Source organism: Aedes albopictus, chromosome 3, assembly GCF_035046485.1.
Source record: "Aedes albopictus strain Foshan chromosome 3, AalbF5, whole genome shotgun sequence".
Classification (NCBI taxonomy): Eukaryota; Metazoa; Arthropoda; class Insecta; order Diptera; family Culicidae; genus Aedes; species Aedes albopictus.
The window spans coordinates 251,048,013-251,068,386 of NC_085138.1; the positions used below are offsets into that span (position 1 = coordinate 251,048,013).

A 20,374-nucleotide genomic window follows, 5' to 3' on the forward strand; every position below is an offset into this window, starting at 1 on the left:
GCTCTACAAGAGATCTTCATGATCAATTTTATAAAACTTGCAATAAACTGATTTATACATCAAAAACTCTTGATAATTTCTTTAAGAGCATCTTCCGGCTAAGTGGACCACTCTCGGAGAGGTTTTGCAAACCGCATTAAGGGGCGATTTCTTCACCCTGGCTTAAGTGTTAAGCCAGGTTTAACTGTATGGGTAAGCCTGGCTTACCGGTTAAGCCGAGGTGAAGAAATCGGCCCTAAGAGTAGCAATAAAACCGTTTTAAAACCTAGTAGAAAAATTTCCCATTCTCGATTGTTGTTGTTTTTTTTTCAACAAAAACCATGACAGCTCAAGATGCAGAGAAGCTTCTTAAATGGCACGTAAAGTTCAGGACGATACATCATTCGTAAGTAGAAGCGGTCATTTCAAAGTAATATTTTAGTTGTTATTTGTAGAGTATATAAACACTATTGATGTGCCCTGCGGTAATTAGATTTGTCATTTGTATGTCTATTGTCGGTGACGCTTTGGTTCAAGCTTTGGTCGTCTATTTGTCTATGGAAATGTCATTATTGAGAGGCTCAAAATAAACAATAATGGTAGAAGTGTAACCACATCGGAAAGCGGAGTGACCAATAAATCTCTGTTCGTAACTTGAGTGAGGTATGTGGAATTTCTGCAACATCCGAAACTGCACGTAATCCGGAGCGACTCGACATTATTGTGTTGGTAGGCTAATGCGCATTCAATTTTATCGTGAATATTGGGGTAGCAGAATCATAAAATTAATGCGCTTCAAAAATAGTGAATATTATCATCTTGGAATGAAATAAATCAATTTGTTTATTTAGTAAAACTATCTCGAATCACAAGAAAACTCAGCAGAGAGAGTTTATTTATGTGAGCATTAGCGTGGTTCAAAAAATCGTTTTTGCTCCACACCGCTTATTCGATTCCTAACCAGATTATATGCCTTCTCACAAAATTTGAGTTCATTTGGTTGAAAATTGAGACTGCACAAGCCCGTCAAAGTTTGTATGGGAATTACTATGGGAAAACGATGTTTTTCATTCAATCAACCGTAGAATTTCCCCAAGAGCCCTAGTGGGTTAGTCGACCCTTGGTAATCCTAGGCTACTCTATCAGCTACAACTTTGCCGAAGACCGCATTCAAATCGGACGCCTCATTAATTAGTTATCGATTTGTATCCAACTGGGCAAACTTGAGCTATGATCCTCCAGCTTCCCAGCAGGCAACATTGCTGCATATGGCGCAAAAGATAGCACACTGAAATCATGGCTACTATGTTCCACTGCATAATGCAGTGATGCCCACCGAATAGTTTAACCATCATGAGTAAAGATTTCGATTCTGGATAAAAATTGGTAACTAATTAAAGAGGCGTCCGATTTGAATGCGGTCTTCGGCAAAGTTATAGCTGATAGAGTAGCTTAGGATTACCAAGGGTCGACTAACCCACTAGGGCACTTGGGGAAATTCTACGGTTGATTGAATGAAAAACATCGTTTTCCCATAGTAATTCCCATACAAACTTTGACGGGCTTGTGCAGTCTCAATTTTCAACCAAATAAGCTCAAATTTTTTGAGAAGGCATATAATCTGGGTAGGAATTGAATGAGCGGTGTGGAGCAAAAACGATTTTTTGAACCACGCTAGTGAGCATGTTATGGAAATGGTGACAAACTACCAATTCATTGCTAATTTAACCAAAATTAACTATTTTCCATTCACGTTAGCTAATTTTTCAATATGTGGACGACCATAATCAGCGAAAATAAAACGAAAGCAAGTTTATTTTTATGATGACCGCAATGAACCTAGAAATCTCGTAATTCTGCTTTTCCACCAACAGATGTCGTTACTAATCGAACGGATCGCCATCTGTTGAGAGTTTTAACGGTTTTATTGTGGTAATAATGATTGCCAGAAGGTTTACAAATCGGAAAGTTTTGTTTACTCTTAGAATATGTCTTTATGGATATCTTCAAGTATACTATAAAATATTTTATCAATGGTTTTCATAAAAGCAGTCATAAAACTGCGAGTTTTAACCCTAATAAAAATCAAACAAAACCAATCAGCAATGAAATTGTTACTTGGGTGTGGCAGATGTCGTAGATCAGGATGTAAGAGACACTGATGACTAGACTGGCCCAAATACAAAAATGTCGAAATATTCCACGGGGCACCCTCTAGAATCGTTCCTTCGGATGAGAAGAGCAATCTGTGAAAATTTCAGCTCAATCGGTTTAAAACTGAGCTGGCGCAAATGAGTTGAAGGTTTGTATGGGATCTTCAGTCCAAATATATGGGAAATTGGATAACCTACAGTCTCTCATTCAGTACGCCAGTTCAGCGAGTTCGATTTAGATCAGAATTGAAAGAATGGTAGTTGATACCCTGAAGAACAACTTTGTAGAAGACCATAATATGATAAAACTTAATTTAGTTGCGGTTTCAGCTAACGAAAGCATGATGAGGTCATCTTCCCCTGTTTACTCTCGGTTGTTACATGCAGCACGTGTTTGCTGTTCGAAACTTGAGCTCTACATCATAGGCGGCTATGTTGTCCTTCATTTCAATTGCTCACGCACGTGGGTGGGTATCGAAACAATGAAGAATTACTGTAATCATAGCTGCCTATGATGTAGCGCGCAAGCTTCGACCGACAAACACGGCTGATCCATGTTTGTACAAGAGGATTACGAAGAAAAGGCACACGTTCATCGCAGTTTATGTAGACGACATGGTAATCGTAATCGCGTGTAGCAGCGAAACCGAATTTCAAGAAATCATGGCTACCTTGGAGAAGAAGTTCAAAATGTCGCTGCTCGGAAATTTGAAATTGTTTCTGGGAATGCATGTGGAATTCAACAATAGCTGCTACATGGTGAGTCAGAAGGCGTACATTTCCAAGCTTGCGGAGAAATTCGGCCTTCAAAATGCCAAGCCGTCAGCAATCCCCATGGACCCAGGATATATCCACCGAAAGGAGGAGGATTCTGAAGCACTACCCAGGAATGACGAATATCAAAGCCTTATTGGGGCACTATTGTACGTATCTGTGATGACCAGACGAGACATTGCTATCGCTACATCAATCCTTGGGAGAAAAGTGAGCAGACCTTCTTATGCTGAATGGACAGAAGCCAAAAGAGTGTTACGCTATTTGATGACCACCCGGGACCTGCGGTTGCATCTGGGCGCTAGCAAGGATTACCTGAAGTGTTTTGTGGATGCAGACTGGGCAGGCGATGTCAGCGACAGGAAATCCAACTCAGGATATCTCGTATATTTCGGTGGAGGATTGATGTCATGGGCCGCTCGCAAACAGAACTGTGTGGCGTTATCATCAACCGAAGCTGAATTTGTCGCTCTAGCTGAAGCCTGTCAGGAGTTACTGTGGTTGAAGAAATTACTGGACGATTATGGTGAGAACAATGAGCCGATGAAGATCATGGAGGATAACCAAAGCTGTATTCACCAACTGGAGAACGAAAGAGTTGAGAAACGATCGAAACACATTGATACGAAATACGCATTCACGAAAGATTTAAAGAAAAACGGAAAAATCGATGTAGAATATTGCCTTATGGCTGAACAAATAGCCAAAAATCAAATTACAAACCTTCAAAGACGCATCTGGATTGAAATTGATCAAGAAAACTACGCTTGAGGAGGAGTGTTGAAGCACGTTCATCGTAGTAACCTTACAATCCAGAATACTGAAGTAATTAATCATAGTAGTCATTATACATGTTTGTCAGAAATAAATTCATTCCTTCCATTACCGTTAAGGTGAAACATCAAGAAATCCCATTGCAATTTTGCATACAAACTTTAGAGGCACAAATCTGACAAACGAAGCATCGAATCAAGCCACACTTGATTATCCTGGCTTTGCTCACTTGCAAAAAGAGGCAGCTTTTCCAAATCGACCGCATTTGTTAACGAATTTTTGAGATTTGTGCTCTTGAAAACGTGAGTAGGTGTCCCAGTCGGCCATTGTGGCAGCCATATTGATACTCTTTGAAGTTTCTCCTTAACCTAGCTACACGCATTTTTCTTAATTCTAAGAGAGGGATCAAGTCTCCCCATGTCACTGTTGTATACACTAAGCTACATTAATTAAAATATTTATATAACAACCTTATTTGGATAAATACGTTTGATAGTATTTTATTTATACTATGTGCTGTGAAATTTTGACACGATTTGGTTCAATTTTCACAAAGTTATTGAAATTTTTCGGAATCGCCTAAAAGATTTCTGATGGACTGAAAACAAACCATCAGCCATTTAAAAATAATGCAATACATAATTAAAATCAATTGTAGCCAAAACATTGTCGTCTGTTGAGATGTTGTTTTGGAAAAAATATGCTAGAAGAAAACTGTTTATGATTCCGAGAAAATTTGGGGCAACAAGTCTCCCCAGGGATCAAGTCTCCTCAGTCTCCCCTAAGGTCTTCTGCTAAATGCACAACACCAAAAATGTGATACAGTTACACATTCACAAAATCAGCTCTAGCGTCCTCAAAATCATTCAATTTCCATGAATTCTCGCAAGGCAATCTAATTTGTTTTACTAGTGACCTTTTTGAAAAAGTAGACTAGTGTAACAGCTGATTTTGGGAATGTGTAACAGAATTAGTCTACGGTGTGATTGTTACACATTTTTGGTGGGGTCTGGAAATCATACAGTTATGAGTAGATCTTACGCATTATTTTGGTGAGCGGTTCAAGCGTGTATTACGATGCTCACATTGATAAACTGAAAGATTTAGACAGTTCAGATTGCAAGGCTCCTATACTGTCCCTCTTTGCGTGTCAGTCCCATGTCGTTTTTCAAAGCACCTACCTTTTGAACGATAACTCCAATTATTCACAAAAAATGTATTCACTTCATGCATACCCTATTCTTGGCATATTGAGCTGTGAAATGAGGCGGGCTATGTATCAAATTTGTTTTAAATCAACTCATTTCATTTATTTTGTTAACATCAAATTCATGATAATACTGAATCAACAATTTGCCGCCATAATACTCGATTTGCAGCTGCAGCTCTCCATCGTCCGTCACGCTCCACCTTGTCCACCCATCGTGCTCTCTGCGCTCCACGCCTTCTTGTACCAACCGGATGGTTAGCAAACACCAACTTTACAGGGTTGTTGTCCGGCATTCTTGCAACATGCCCTGCCCATCGTATCCTTCCGGCTTTGGCCACTTTCTGGATGCTGGGTTCGCCGTAAAGTGCAGCGAGCTCGTGGTTCATCCTTCTCCGCCACACACCGTTCTCCTGCACGCCGCCAAAGATCGTCCTTAGCACGCGTCGCTTGAAAACTCCGAGTGCTTGAAGGTCCTCCTCGAGCATCGTCCATGTCTCGCGTCCGTAGAGAACCACCGGTCTTATTAACGTCTTGTATATGGTACATTTGGTGCGGGGGTGAATCTTTTTTGACCGCAGTTTCTTCTGGAGCCCATAGTAGGCACGACTTCCACTGATGATGCGCCTTCGTATTTCACGGCTCACGTTATTGTCAGCCGTTAGCAAGGAACCGAGGTAGACGAATTCTTCTACCACTTCGAAAGTATCCCCGTCTATCGTAACATTGCTGCCAAGGCTTGTCCTGTCTCGCTCAGTTCCATCTACCAGCACGTACTTTGTCTTAGCCGCATTCACCACCAGTCCGACCTTTGCTGCTTCACGTTTCAGGCGGGTGTACTGTTCTGCCACCGTTCCAAATGTTCTAGCAATAATATCCATGTCATCCGCAAAACAGACAAATTGGCCGGATTTCATGAAGATCGTACCCCGGCTGTTGAGCCCGGCTCGTCGCATAACACCTTCCAGGGCGATGTTGAATAGTAGGCAGGAAAGTCCATCACCTTGTCGTAGTCCCCGTCGAGATTCGAATGAACTGGATAGTTCACCCGAAATCCTTACGCTGTTCTGCACACCGTCCATCGTTGCTCTTATCAGTCTAGTCAGCTTCCCGGGAAAGCTGTTCTCGTCCACAATTTTCCATAGCTTTGTGCGGTCGATACTGTCGTATGCCGCTTTGAAGTCGATGCGTTGGGACCTGGTATTCACGGCATTTCTGGAGGATTTGCCGTACGGTGAAGATCTGGTCCGTTGTCGATCGGCCGTCGATGAAACCGGCTTGGTAACTTCCCACGAACTCATTTACTTTAGGTGAAAGACGACGGAAGATGATCTGGGATAGCACTTTGTAGGCGGCATTCAAAATGGTGATCGCTCGAAAGTTCTCACACATTAACTTGTCGCCTTTCTTGCGGATGGGACAGATTATCCCTTCCTTCCACTCCTCCGGTAGCTGTTCGGTTTCCTAGATCTTGACTACTAACTGGTGCAGACAGGTGGCCAACTTTTCCGGGCCCATCTTGATGAGTTCTGCTGCGATACCGTCCTTACCAGCCGCTTTGTTGTTTTTGAGCTGGTGGATGGCATCCTTAACTTCCCTCAGCGTGGGAGTTGGTTCGTTCCCGTCCTCTGCTGCACCAACATAGTCATTTCCTCCGCTGCCTTGGTCCTCCGTGCCTACATTCTCTTCGCCATTCAGGTGCTCGTCGAAGTGCTGCTTCCACCTTTCGATCACCTCACGTTTGTCCGTCAGGAGGCTCCCGTCCTTATCCCTTATCAACTCGTGAGTGACAAAAATATGATTCGCATTAGAAACGATATGGGACTGACACGCGAAGAAGGGCAGATAACGCGGTACTACACGGTCAGAAAAGGCACTCATGTCTGATGTCTGATGATTTTAAATGTGATACGCATAAGACTAGGGATGACATCATATTTTTTTTTAATACAGTATCTTTATAAATCATTGAATAAATATGTATTTGTAAAATTGACTTTACTTTCCTGAGATTGCTCTCTTACACTTAGTCTTAACAGTTAGTGCTATTAACCTACATATTGACTAATGCCATTTGGATGCTTGTCACATGAGCAGCTGCTTAAGCGTTGACGGAGTAATCTGTACTGAATCATGCCACGATACAATGCTGTTGGGAAACATTTCCCTCGTCTTTCTTTCGCAGCTTCCGTCAGCAGCTGCATTGGGATCTCCGGTATCATCGACGATATGGCAACAGTCCACGTGCAGCCGTTTCAGCGACGGGAACACTCGACCCAATGATCCAAACATTGAAAACCTCACCATGAAACAGTTACTCAGGGTGAACTGTTGGACCGTTGCCAAGGGTTGACACAAATTCCAGTGCTCACCTGTCACTTCGGTGGCCCGCAGTTCCAGAGAGATAATGTTTCGCATTTGGTGCAATTTTTGGAGGGCATCCTCGTCAAGCTGGAAGTCGTTGGTATATAATTATAAGCTCGTATTTATGTGCATTCAAACTGTTAGTATCAAGCAAAATGTGTTTTAGTTGAATTTATCAATTAGTCTTAGCCATTCGAACTGATAACACCAGAGCTGCGGTAGCATGTAGGAGACAAAGTAGATACCAAAACTGAAAATCGAATATAATGTTTATGAACTGAAGTCTAGAAAAGTGGAGTGTTTAGTTGTTTGACAGTATACATTTGTTTGCTCCCATCTAATGAGTCATTGGCGAAGGTACACTGTGGTGCAGTGCCAATTAACTTTTTTGATACATGTATTCTTTTAAAGTGTATAGTATACAGCAGCTATTCAACATGACTACAAAAGAATAAATTTGATTTATCTTCTTCAAAAAACGTTTTCAAAAATGTTAACTTTTCATGGCCGTCGTCTGGTATGCGGGACAGAATGGAAGCATGCAGTCCTTGGGAGGTAGCATCGCTTGAAGCCAACACGATTGAGTTTTTGACTGAAAATGAGATCAAGGAAGAGACCTCTCAAGACGCCATGCTCCAACAGGTCATACAAGCTTAAACAACGGGAGTGTGGCCCAATAGTCTTCCTGGGTTTCGAGCCCTCGAGCAAGACTTATCGGTGCGAGATGGACTCGTCATTAAAACTGGAAGCGTCAGAATTCTCGAACGGCTACGTACGAAGGCACTCGAGGCGGCTCACTCAGGGCATCCATCCTCATCGAAAATGAAAACAATACTACGACAACGTGTGTGGTGGCCAGGTATGCCACGTGATACAGAAAAGTGGAGTGAGTCATGTTCAACTTGTGCGATCAACGGAAGACCAGAGAAAACGACACCAATGCAACGCGTGTTTGCTCCCAAGGACGTCTGGGATCCACCTGGCGGTTCACTACAGTATCGGCTACAACAACAGCAGACAGCAGATAGAAGAAGAGGCGGCTAGGCCAAGGCCAAGCCCTCGCAGGTGGAAGACATCATACTTCGACGAAGGGGTATTTAGGGAGGCGCTCCGCCGTGAGCGAAACTTAATCGGTTTAGACGGCGACGAGCTGGTAGCGGTGCTCTCACGTGCGTGTGATGCGACCATGCCTAGGCGAGTCCATACTAGAAATGGGATACCACCGGCTTACTGATGGACCGACGCGATTGCGGACCTGCGCCGCGCCTGCCTACGGGCTAGGCGGCGGATGCAGCGAGCACGATCAGAGGAAGAGCGAAACGAACGGCGGGTGGTGCAAAAAGCCGCTGCAAAAGCCGCGCTCAAGACCGAGATAAGAGCAAGCAAAAAGGCCTGCTTTGAGGGTCTCTGTCAGAGTGCCAATACGAACCCGTGGGGTGACGCCTACAGGATCGTTATGGCCAAGACGAGAGGTGTGATGGCTTCTACAGAGCAATCTCCAGAGATGTTGGAGGGGATCATTGGAGGACTTTTCCCGCGTCATGATCCTAGTCCTTGGCCTCCTTTCGTAGGACAGCCGGGGACTGGGGCTGGCGATGAGGAGAGGGTCACCGATGTGGAACTTGCGGGGATAGCTAAGTGCCTTAGCGTAGGTAAGGCCCCAGGTCCGGACGGAGTTCCGAACCTGGCCTTAAAAGTAGCTATTGCAGAGGCTCCCAAGATGTTCAGGTCTGCTTTGCAGAAATGCCTGGACGAGGGAGTTTTCCCAGAAGCTTGGAAGAGGCAGAGCCTGGTACTATTGCCAAAGGCGGGGAAACCACCCGGAGACCCGTCGGCATATAGACCAATATGCTTGATTGACACGGCGGGGAAGGTGCTCGAAAAGATCATCCTCAATAGAATGTTGAGGTTCACCGAGGGCGAAAATGGTCTTTCGAGCAACCAGTACGGCTTTCGGAAGGGAAGGTCCACCGTAGACGCTTTCTTGTCGGTTACGAAAAAAAACGCCAAGAAAGCACTCGAGCCTAAGAGGAGGGGAATTGGCTTTTGCGCGGTAGTGACTCTGGATGTGAGGAATGCGTTTAATAACGCCAGCTGGTCTGCTATTGCCGATACGCTCTTGCGTCTGGGGATACCGGAGTACCTGTACAAGATTCTCGGAAGTTACTTTCAGACTCGTGTACTAGTCTACGACACGGAGGTGGGTCGGAAGTGCTTTCACATAACCTCAAGACTCCCGCAAGGTTCCATCCTGGGTCCGGTGTTATGGAATGTCATGTACGACGAGGTGTTGAGGTTAGAGTACCCAGTGGGAGTGGTGATTGTCGGATTAGCCGACGACATTACGCTCGAAGTCTACGGTGAAACGATCGAGGAGGTAAAGTTGACTACCAACCACTCGATCAAGGTTGTGGAGGCGTGGATGCGGTCCAGGAAACTGGAGCTGGCTCACCACAAGACATTGGTTGTTAACAACCTGAAGTCGGAGCAGCAGACGGAGATCAGTGTAGGAGAGTGCACTATCCTGTCAAAGCGCTCCGTCAAATACTTGGGCGTGATGATCGACGATAAGCTTACCTTCGGTAGCCACGTCGATTATGCCTGTAAAAGAGCCTCCACAGATATTGCGGCACTGTCCCGGATGATGTCCAATAGCTCTGCGGTGTACGCCAGTAAGCGCAAGCTTCTGGCTAGTGTTGCTACGGCCCGGCGTGGGGCACCGCGCTAAGTACTAAATGCTACCGACGGAAGCTGGAAAGTACTTACAGGCTTATGTGCCTGAGGGTTGCGAACGCGTACCGTACCGTGTCACACGACGCTCTCTGCGTCATTACTGGTATGGCGCCTATCAGCATTCTTATCAGTGAGGACATGGAGTGCTTCGAAATGCACGGCACAAGAGGCATACGCAGGACTGCCATGATGGCCTCCATGGTCAAATGGCAGCGCGCGTGGGACAGTTCCACCAAAGGAAGGTAGACCCATAGGTTGATACCGAGGGTAGATAGTTGGATTAATAGGCGCCATGGGGAAGTTACCATATAAGGGCCCATATAGCCGAGGTGGTAAACGCACGGGTTTTCAGCATGACCATGCTGAGGGTGACGGGTTCGATTCCCAGTCGGTCCAGGATCTTTTCGTAAAGGAAATTTCCTTGACTTCCTTGGGCATTAGAGTATCTTCGTGCCTGCCACACGATATACGCATGCAAAATGGTCATTGGCAGAGGAAGCTCTCAGTTAATAACTGTGGAAGTGCTCATAGAACACTAAGCTGAGAAGCAGGCTTTGTCCCAGTGAGGACGTTACGCCAACAAGAGAGAGAGAGGGGAAGTTACATTCCACCTGACATAGGTCCTTACAGGTCATGGTTGCTTCCGACAGTATCTACACCGTTTCGGGCATGCGGATTCTCCCGAATGCCCAGTGTGCAATGGTTTAGAAGAAACGGCGGAACACGTTTTGTTCGTGTGCCTGCGTTTTCGCACAATGCGTGACCGAATGCTTGCCACATGCGGGGAGGACACAAACCCGGACAACTTGGTCCAGAGGATGTGTAGGGATGAGTTTGGCTGGAACGCCGTTTCAACGGCTATTACCCATATCGTCTGGGAGCTACAGAGGAGGTGGCGCGTGGACTCGGAGAGTGGCTAGTCCAGATGCAGTACAAGAGGTGGTCCAGGGGTTCGGAGTCGGCTTCGTAGGTCATACCGGTGCCCTGCGGTCGAGATCGACCCTTACAGCGATTAAGTGGCCGCGGAGAGGAAGTCCCGGTAGCGGTGCTGTCGTGGCGTCGGTCTACTGGGTTGGATCCGAGCCCGCGGTTGGAAAGGGGTCCCCGGCAAGGGTCGGGGCAGGTGGAGACCCTGCTGTCAGCAACCTTCTGGTGCAGCTGATAAGGCCTGAAGGGTAGTGATACCCTTGCCTTCAGCAGGTCAGATCGGGTTGCACGTGGGCATCAGTTCTTGATGTCTGCAAAGCAGTTGGGCGCGGGCGGGGTTGACCCTGCCCGTCTTCCGAGGACAAAGGGGGTGGCGAGGACCACTCGGGAAACTGGCAAAGCGCCAGCATATTACCGTGATGGATTCTCCAGAGCGAGTCATCGATGTTCGTTGCTGCTAGGCTACGCAACTAACCTTGAGGGTGCGATGTGCACTAGCCCCTCTCTGAAGCAATACCTTCTTGGTGGTTCCGGAGAGACGTAGGGTTTGGCGACCATAGGAATGGTTTAGTGGGTACGAGGAGAGAGTAGTCCTGGCTTTTACTTTTGTTGTAGAAGACGGCCTCAGCCAAGGATGGGAAAAAATCATTAATTTATTGCGTATCCCTCACTCACATCCACGCACAATCTGATGCGAGTGTGCTTCTCCCCCAACCAAGCAAAATCTTTCCACTTTCATTGCCCATTCTTTCTAATCGCCGAGCACCGAGCGACGCAAGCAACGGCGGCCGAATGAATCGCTACCGAATCTGAGTGCCGAAGGCGAACGAACCAATATTGAACGAATGTTTGCGTTCTGAGTTGGGTGCGAGAGCAATCGTTTTGGAACGTTCATTTAGCGTTCAGTGGAAGCATTCAGTACTGGGAATTGAATCAGTGAGTGCGTTTTGATTCAATCAGCTGAATGCCACTCGGTAGTTGAGAGAGCGAACGTTCGTTTCGTATACACCGATGCAGGCTGATTCATATCGCTCACTATTTGTTTCTCTCCTGATTCGCTTCGTTGGCGCCGGTAGCGAGCCGTTCGTGCTGCGTTCGTTCTTAGTGCGCCGTGCTCTCACTCAGTATTGGGTTGTTGGCGTTCTTTTTGCTAGTTTGCATCGCCGGCATTCGGGTGAGCGAATGAGTTTTCCCATGCTTGGCCTCAGCCCCACACTACCCTAACCTTCCGGTTAGGGTGTCTATTGAGCAGATTATCCCCCTATGGTTTAGAAGGAAAAAAAAGGTCGTCTGGGATACGATTGCGTTGGACTTTAATGGACCATAAGCCAGGTTTAGTGGTATATCCATTCTAATTGTCGTCGAGTATCGGTCACGTTACCTCATGGCTAAGCGCGTGAAAAGTACATCATTTGAGCATACTAAGGCGGCACTTGAGAGCATCTTTGAAAAGGAAGGTTTTCCCAGAGTAATCAAGACCGACAATAGTCCTCTCTTCAAACGTTATTGCACAGAACGTGGCATAGAGAAATGACCTACTCCACCTCTCTATTCCCTCAACAGAATGGCCTGGCTGAGGGATACATCTTCTTCTTCTTAATGGCTCTACGTCCTCACTGGGACTTGGCCTGCCTCACTTCAACTTATGTCGTTTTCGTTTTTGCGGTGGAGTTACACCGGTGTAACACTTTTGCACCGAAAATGTTCGTTTTTGATTTTCGTGCTACACCAGTGCAGCACTTTTTCAGCACCGCGCATGATAGTGTAGCACTCAAAAAATCGGGAGTGTAGCTGGTGCACACCGTGTCCACCAATCAGCGTTTGCAGCGTTTATTTTTGTTGCAAAAATAAAAGAAATTTATTATTACAAAGTATTAACACTACACGATACACATATAACCTTACAAATGCACAAATTAGGAACATTACAAATTGACGCAGCACAACACATAACATAAATGTGCCCTGTTATCCAGATGGATAACTCCTTCCGATCACTGCAGTGCACTGGATGACGAGTTTTCATTTATTGGGTTGGGTCCATCAGTCATCCTGGAATTGTACGTTAGTTGGCAGTATGCCTTTTAGTTCACAGCATTTGTTGCTGTGTTCATAGCTTGGTTTTGTCTAGGAAAACTAATCCTAAATGGGCATCCCGATTCCGGTTTCATCACTAGAGTTCTATAACTTGAAGTCTGTGCCAGGGAAGGGTTTACATCTCCAGTACTTAATCGCTGCCCAAAATGGTCTGAATGTTGGCAATCGAAATAGGATTGCATTTCATGGGCCTCTAATTTTCCAGAACCCTATAAATGTGCATTAAAATTATGGGAATATATACAAGTTAAAATAAAACATATAACACAAAGAACGCACGAATATAGATTTTATAACACATTTAACAATTATTCTGTCTTATAATTGTAACAAATATACATACCCGAAACAGTTGTCAAAATTTTGGTGTTTGCTCTTCGTCCAGTTCTTTTGCATTGAAGTTCTTGATGAACTGTGCCATCGACGGTGACGACACTGCGCCAAATATCATCACCTGCATCACGTACACATTCGGCGGATCTGTGCGGTTCATACCACGCCCCAAGAAACGTTGAGAGTTCTGATCTTCTTTGCGTATGAGGACTTGATGGAACATCTCCCGTATGTCAGCAACGAAGGCAACCTTCTTCATTCGGGCTCGTATAAGGATCGCGATCAACGGAGGAACGAAATCCGGACCCTTCAGCAGCAGATCGTTCAGGGAAAACCCGTGCGACTTTGCCTTGGCGTCCATCACCAAGCGAAACTTCTCATCGGTCGCCACGCTAAAATGCGGCAGATACCAGGTGTTCGATGTTTCAGCTAGCTCTCCAGGCTTCAGTTGCCTAGCGTACCCTTTGTCGTTCAGGACTGTTGGCTTCGGCTTCGGCTGGTAGCTGGGCTTCTTGACGCTGAATACAGGGTTGAGACTCGCGAGCTGGTTGTCCATCTCATCCTCCAACCAACGAGAGAAAGTGTCGAACTCGATTACAACGCCTTCCTTCAACAGAGCAGCCTTATGCCGAACCCACATCTGTTTGCTGAAAGCAGGCAGTTTTTCAACCAGGTGCGATATGAGTTCGGGATTCATCAGGTAGTTGTAGGCCCTTGCGTTGGTCATCGCCACCTTGGTACCAATTACCGCATTGTAAAAGGCACGGAAGGACTCGATGTTTTCCTCGTTTACGGTCTCCAGGTTTCTCAGCGCCTCCAGTCGGTTCGCCACCACCCATTCAGTGCGGCCGAAGTTCGACTTCAACATTCGCATAATCTGCTCCACGTTGTCAGGCGATGAGAGCAGCAACTCTACAGTTTTTCTTGCTTTTCCGTGAAGCGCTTTGTTCAGTCGTTGAAGATTGTCACGGTCCGACAGCTGAAACTCTTCGGTGGATGTTCTGAAGTCGTTTTCAAAAACGGTCCACTCCATGATGTCGCCGGAAAAGGGAGGTAAGTCTCGCATGTTCCTACCTTGTAGTGCTCTGAAAGCTTGCGACAGAACCTCATTTACAGCGGGTTCTTGTACCGACGCACTCCGCACGTCGGATGCTGGCGCGTTCCGCAGGCCGGGGGCTGGTGCATTCCATGCGCCCTGGTTTACAGTTCTCTGCACGCCGGGAGCTGACGCATTTCGCGCACCGGGGGCTGGCACATTGAATGTGGCCGGGTTCCAGGCTTTCTGCACGGCGGGGGCCGACGTATTCCATGTGCTAGGAGGCGGTGCATTCCAGACGTCGGGGGGCGACGCATTCCCTGCATCGCGATGTTGTAGGAACAGACAATCTATCCAGAGGGACGATTCATGTACGTTGGTTGGTCTGACCTTATCGGATTCGGTAAGCCAATCTGCAACGCGCTTCGAGACGTCGGTGTAGGTACTCGATCTGCTCGATGTACCCGATCGGTGACTTGAGTCAGACTGCAGCTCGATCTTCTTCAAATCGCGTTCTCGCTGCCGCTTCAGGAACTCCGCTTTCCGCTGCTCGGTCTTCAGTGCCAGGTCGTGTTGAATCTGCAGTTCAGCAAGCTGCTTCTCAGCCACGATCCTATCCCGCTCGATGGAAGCTCGCAGTTCAGCCTCCTCATTCTGCTCTTCCAGGTCCAAGAGCTTGATTTGACTGTCAGTCCTGCTGCTTCGCGATGTACGAGTTCTCGTTGACTTCGCAGGTTCTCTCGATGCACCAGAGGCGACAGATTTGTTCTCCGGAATCGCGTCCGGTTGAGTAGCAACGTTTTCCCTCACGTGGGGATTCACATTTGTTACGTCCTGGGGTTCGGGGTGGCCGGGAGACATTACTGTCTATTTAAACTCCCAGGCGTAGCGAAATAACACGTTAAAACATAATTTTATTTACATAACAATTACATTTACAAGACGACACGTATATACAAAACGGCGGTTACAAAACTTCTAAACTAATCTCTGCAATTGTGCATCGCCCGAGGCATAACGAAATGCTATCGGCGAGCACGCAGAACGACGAGAGCATGAGAGCCAATCCAGTGGTTCTCAACAACATTCGAGACGTTGGGTGGAGTACGAAGCATGTTGCTTAACTTAGGAATACTAACTACGTATATATCTAAGTCTTAGGAACTACACCTTTTTTTTCTAGAAGATCGTCGTACCTGTTGTTCCATATAAACCGGTCATGGGCATTCGAAGGACCAAATGTTCTAGTAGGTTCGCTGGCAATCGAAAACCGTCAGAGGGCTCACCTGTGGGACGGTTGTTGAGGGGAAAGCACCAATTCCAGCTTCTCTCGGGTATCTAACCGCGTAACACCACAGTCGCACATAGAAGACAAACCCACGTTCTGACAAACGACCGTACCGAAACTTACTCTCCCGTCACCAAAGCCACTTTTCTGAGTTTTACAAATCACGCGTTTAGAATTTAAACTAATTTAATTTATTAATATCCTAGTTACAGAAAATGTCTTTACAATTCAATTTCGTTATTCTAATAATCGACAATGTGTGTCCTGTCCGCACGAGGAAAATTTCACTTCTGCCCTGAAAAATTCAAATTTGAACCTCGCTTGAACCTCGGTTCGTTAGTTGCCAAGGCAACCCGTTCGCGTGGTCGCGACGGTTGGGTCGACGACGGGCGTCGGCAGTGCCCGAGTAGAAATGTTTGTGCCGCTTCTATTGTTCGCAACACGTACATTTATGATATTTTTTTTTTCTGAAAACAATAATTTTGAAGTCGTCTTATAAATCACTCAAATTGTGAACTTTTTTTATTTTTCAAATTAATTATTAAAATGATTACCAGTAGCTCTTTATTAATCAGTATAGATATGGAGCATATATAAATACAGAAAAAATCGTATATATTGCAGTTTTTCATAGAGGTGACCCATCTTGCTCTGCACTTTTTTCTCGGCCCCAAATCGATCACTTTTTTAAAACCGTTTGTTCAAAGACATGTTTTGTATTTTATGAACTTTTTATCGTTTTCTAGCATAGCTAATAAATGTGTTGAAAAGTAGAGGACAAATACAAATCAATACGATTTGTGTTTACAAAGTTACGATGACGTAACCTTAGGTGACCCGTCTTACCCCGGCCCACCCTATTATTCCCAAAAAGCCATACCGTGAAAAACTTTATGTAAAGAAGGATAAACAGCCTTCTCCAGAAACAGAACTCTGGGAAATGAATGGTTTTCGATCGAATGTTATAGAATCTTTCACCATATGTTATTGGACATAGCATGCAAGCAAAAATAAAGTCAACAAGGTTTTCGCTATTCAGCTTACCGTTGTTCTGAAACGCAGCTTCAAATGCTGCACGGACGTAAAGTTGTAGAACACCTTCTGCAGCAAGTCGTTCCCATATTTGAATCCATGCACTAGCTCGAAATATTTCAGGTCACAAAAGTTGTGCTCCAGCAGGACGTTATTCACCACATTTATCAGCTTGAGCCGCTCGAGCCCAACCATTCGGATATGCAAACCAGGCAGATCGTTGACGATTTCGCATTGCTGGATCGTTAAGCTCTGGAAGAGACGAGAGGGAAAGAGCAAACCAAACTAAAGATCTCGTACAAATAAACAAATAGAAAATATGATCATATGAATAGGATATAGGATTTAGTTCTCCACGACTTAAAATATTGGGTTAATTTTTACTCACTGTGCATTGGGGTCTATCGGTATACCTTAAGTGGTTGGATCAGCAGAACATTAATCAACACATTGGCGTCGATTTCCATATTCTGCAGCTCCAGAGTCTCCAAACTCGTCCTCAATGAACACCAGGTGGGAAAAATCTTATAAAACGCTACGTTACTATGAACAGATAAGGTTTTAAGCAAAGGCATATGCCTGGTAAAGTTTCGCGATAGTTGGTCATCTGCCACACGGTCCGCCGTTTGTGAGTAGCTGTATTGAAGCTCTTTGTCATCGTACATCCCCAGCTCCAGCAGCTGCAGACAGGGGAAACGGCAGGCCATGATCTGGTCCAGAGTCTCGATGTCGAACAGATTTACCCTGAGCGATTCCAATCGGCTACTGTACTGCTGGACCAACTTTAAAGTCGCATCGCAATTCACGGTTAGATGCAATTCCTTTAAGTTGGGAGCTTCAAGCTGCAACGACCCAATCGAGTACGGCAGCCCAATATTGAAGATCTCCAAACTGGCACTCTTCAGCAACCAGGTTTGATCATCGACCTTGCAAGATTCTCCGTCGTAGCAAAACGAAACGCTAAATTCTTTTAACTGCGTCAATTCGCCTAATCTAGTTTGTATAATTCTTTTCAGACTTTTATACTTGCTATATATTTGCAAACTATTAAGCTCTGTCGTCCCGAACAAAATGCTTGCAATATTATTTTCCGCCATGAAATTCTCCTGACGATGCGCCATTGCAGACGAAGATGTCGATGGCGCGCAATCATTCTCACCTTCCAAATCGCTATTTTCACCATTATCGTCCGCATCGGTGTAAATTTGCACTATCGACAGATTCTTGCATGTGCTCAGGAATCTCATACTGGCCGGCGAAACTTCCTCCCCGAAGTCGCCCTGCAGCTTCACCTGGATCCGCCGCTGAAAACGACGACCGCCCAGAACATCGCGCCAATTATGGCAAACTTGACCGACGTTCCGGATGTCCTTGAATGGGAGGTAGATGAAAATTTTCTCCAAAACCTGCAGCAATTTGGTAATTATTAGTTTTTCCTATGCATTGAATATAATATACAATATTTACCTCGACCGGCAGAGAGTTTATTGATTTAGCCATTGATGAAGTGCTGCAAAATGCAAAGTGTTATTAACTGCGTTTTGTTTTGATCATGGTCGTGCTTCACACCACGTTTCACACTTTCTTCGCATCCTTTTATCCGAACAGCTGATTTTCAAGGTCGTGGTTTCGGCTGTCAAACTTCGGCCAAAGCCCACTGGAAATAAAATGGGGAAGGTCCAAGATCCGCGGTGCACTCGGTGCACTGTTTTAGCAGTGGGTCAAATAAACTGTCAAATTCAACAAGCGAACACGGGGAAACGAAATAACTCAAAATTAAGTACTTTCCACTCATCTTGACAGCTAAGTAAAACCAGTCAAAATTGAGTTATTCGCATAGTATTGTCTATCCGGTTGGAATCAAGACCGACATTCAATCAAAAATTGCCATTTTCTTGGTCCACAAGTGTCGCAACTGTTTCGCATCCAGTGCGCTGTGTTGCTGACAACAACGGGAAGGATGCGCACTACTTTTGACATGATTAAAAAACGTCGCGAGTTGGGTCGCGTCGCGACTTGATTGTGCGAAGTCCGGTTTGGTGGCGGCCCGACAATACTTAATTTTGAGTGGTTTCACAATAACTTCGGTTTGCGTTATTTTTACTTTTCCGCAATCAGTCACTATTGGATTAAAACTACTCAAAGTGAAGTGTTGAGCTAGACCTGATTTTGTCGAAAATTGATGAATGAATGAGAATATTTATTGGTATATAATTAAGTCGAGAATTAAGTGCAACCGTATGGCATTCAAAAATTTTATTATTATCATAAATACTCCATATATAAATATACACTTCATATAACAATTCTATTTAATTTTATTCATGATGCTGCTATCCGGATCTCAAAGTTGCTCCCACTGGTGGCCGGCAAGGTTTCCGTTTCCATCGCTATCATCCTTCGTTGGAAATTCTGTTTTGGTGCGAAATCTCGATGTTAAATTGTTTATGCCACTTGAAAGTATTCACAACTTACCGATTAAATATAAATAGCGGATGATACAAATCACGGGGATGAATCTTCGTCACGAAAAGCACTGCCCGTTCGATAGCTCAACACTAGCGAACCTAGTGGTGGAAGTCAAGCTTTAGCCTACAGCAAGCTGCATAGAGAGGCGGCGTAGCACGCTTTGATGATTTTTTATTTTCCCATGTAAATTCATTCCAATCTAGTTTTCCAAGTGGAAATTTCACTACTTCAACCTCGAAACTTCACATTTGTATGAAGATACACATCTGTTCTGTGTACAAATGTTCCGGCAATCAACGGACACATCAGCGGCGGACAATTCTTTCATGTCATGTTGGGCATGCGGTACTCCGTTTTGGCTCGGCGTTAGCTCTAAAATTCAATTAATACCAATTAGAACAATTTTAATAATAATGAGAATCAAAAAACTTACCCACAATGAGGCAGCTTTCAGTTGAAAACGTAATTTGATCTATTCACTTCAGGCAAGATGGCGCACGGATGAAATTTTCACCCAAAACTAAGTACAAGTTCAATACTTAATTTTGGATACTTTGGAAGTGGGAGAAGTAAACAAAAAAATTTTCGAAGATGACAACTATCAAACTACTCAAAGTCAAGTGTTTTGATTGTTCTTCCTGGTTGATTGAAAAGTATTCAAAGCTGAGAACATGATAGTATCCAATACGATAGTCTTTTGAAAGTACTTAATTTTAAGTATTTTTTATCTCGTTTTTAAGTAGTTTCGATTCCCCGTGAACGACAGGTGCACGTAAAATCTGATTCACACATCACCTGTACCATGGCAAGGAGAATACATTTTACTAAGGTGGCGCAGATAAACATTGCAAACCACTGGTTGTCTCTTCCATTCTTCTGGTGTTCTTATGGAACTGAAATAGTGACGTCACTATTTTAGTTGATAAGAACACCAGAAGAGTGGAAGAGACAACCAGTGGTTTGCAATGTTTATCTGCGCCACCTTAGTAAAATGTATTCTCCTTGGTACCATGGTTGTAGCAAATAGAGTTAATAAACTATAGAGGACGAATGTCGCTGCTGTTCCCTTTGTTCTCGCTCGCAAACATGTCGGGTATCTATCTGTCAAACTGCATACTTTTTCGCTTTGACACTTATAGCCCGGCCTATCTCCGCCAGCAAGAGATGTTTCGGCAGCGACGCCAGCGACATTCTTCCTTTATAGTTTA

General features: G+C 44.9%; 1 non-coding gene across 1 annotated transcript; it reads right to left on the minus strand.

Annotated features, from left to right (window-relative positions):
* Positions 1 to 6,844: 6,844 nt before the first annotated feature.
* On the minus strand, positions 6,845 to 18,348 carry LOC109422267 (uncharacterized). The gene is made up of 5 exons (XR_003894336.2): positions 18,267 to 18,348; positions 18,165 to 18,207; positions 17,111 to 18,103; positions 16,710 to 16,949; positions 6,845 to 7,338 (listed from the first exon to the last, which is right to left on the minus strand). It is a non-coding gene; the product is annotated as an uncharacterized LOC109422267 (transcript).
* Positions 18,349 to 20,374: the final 2,026 nt, after the last annotated feature.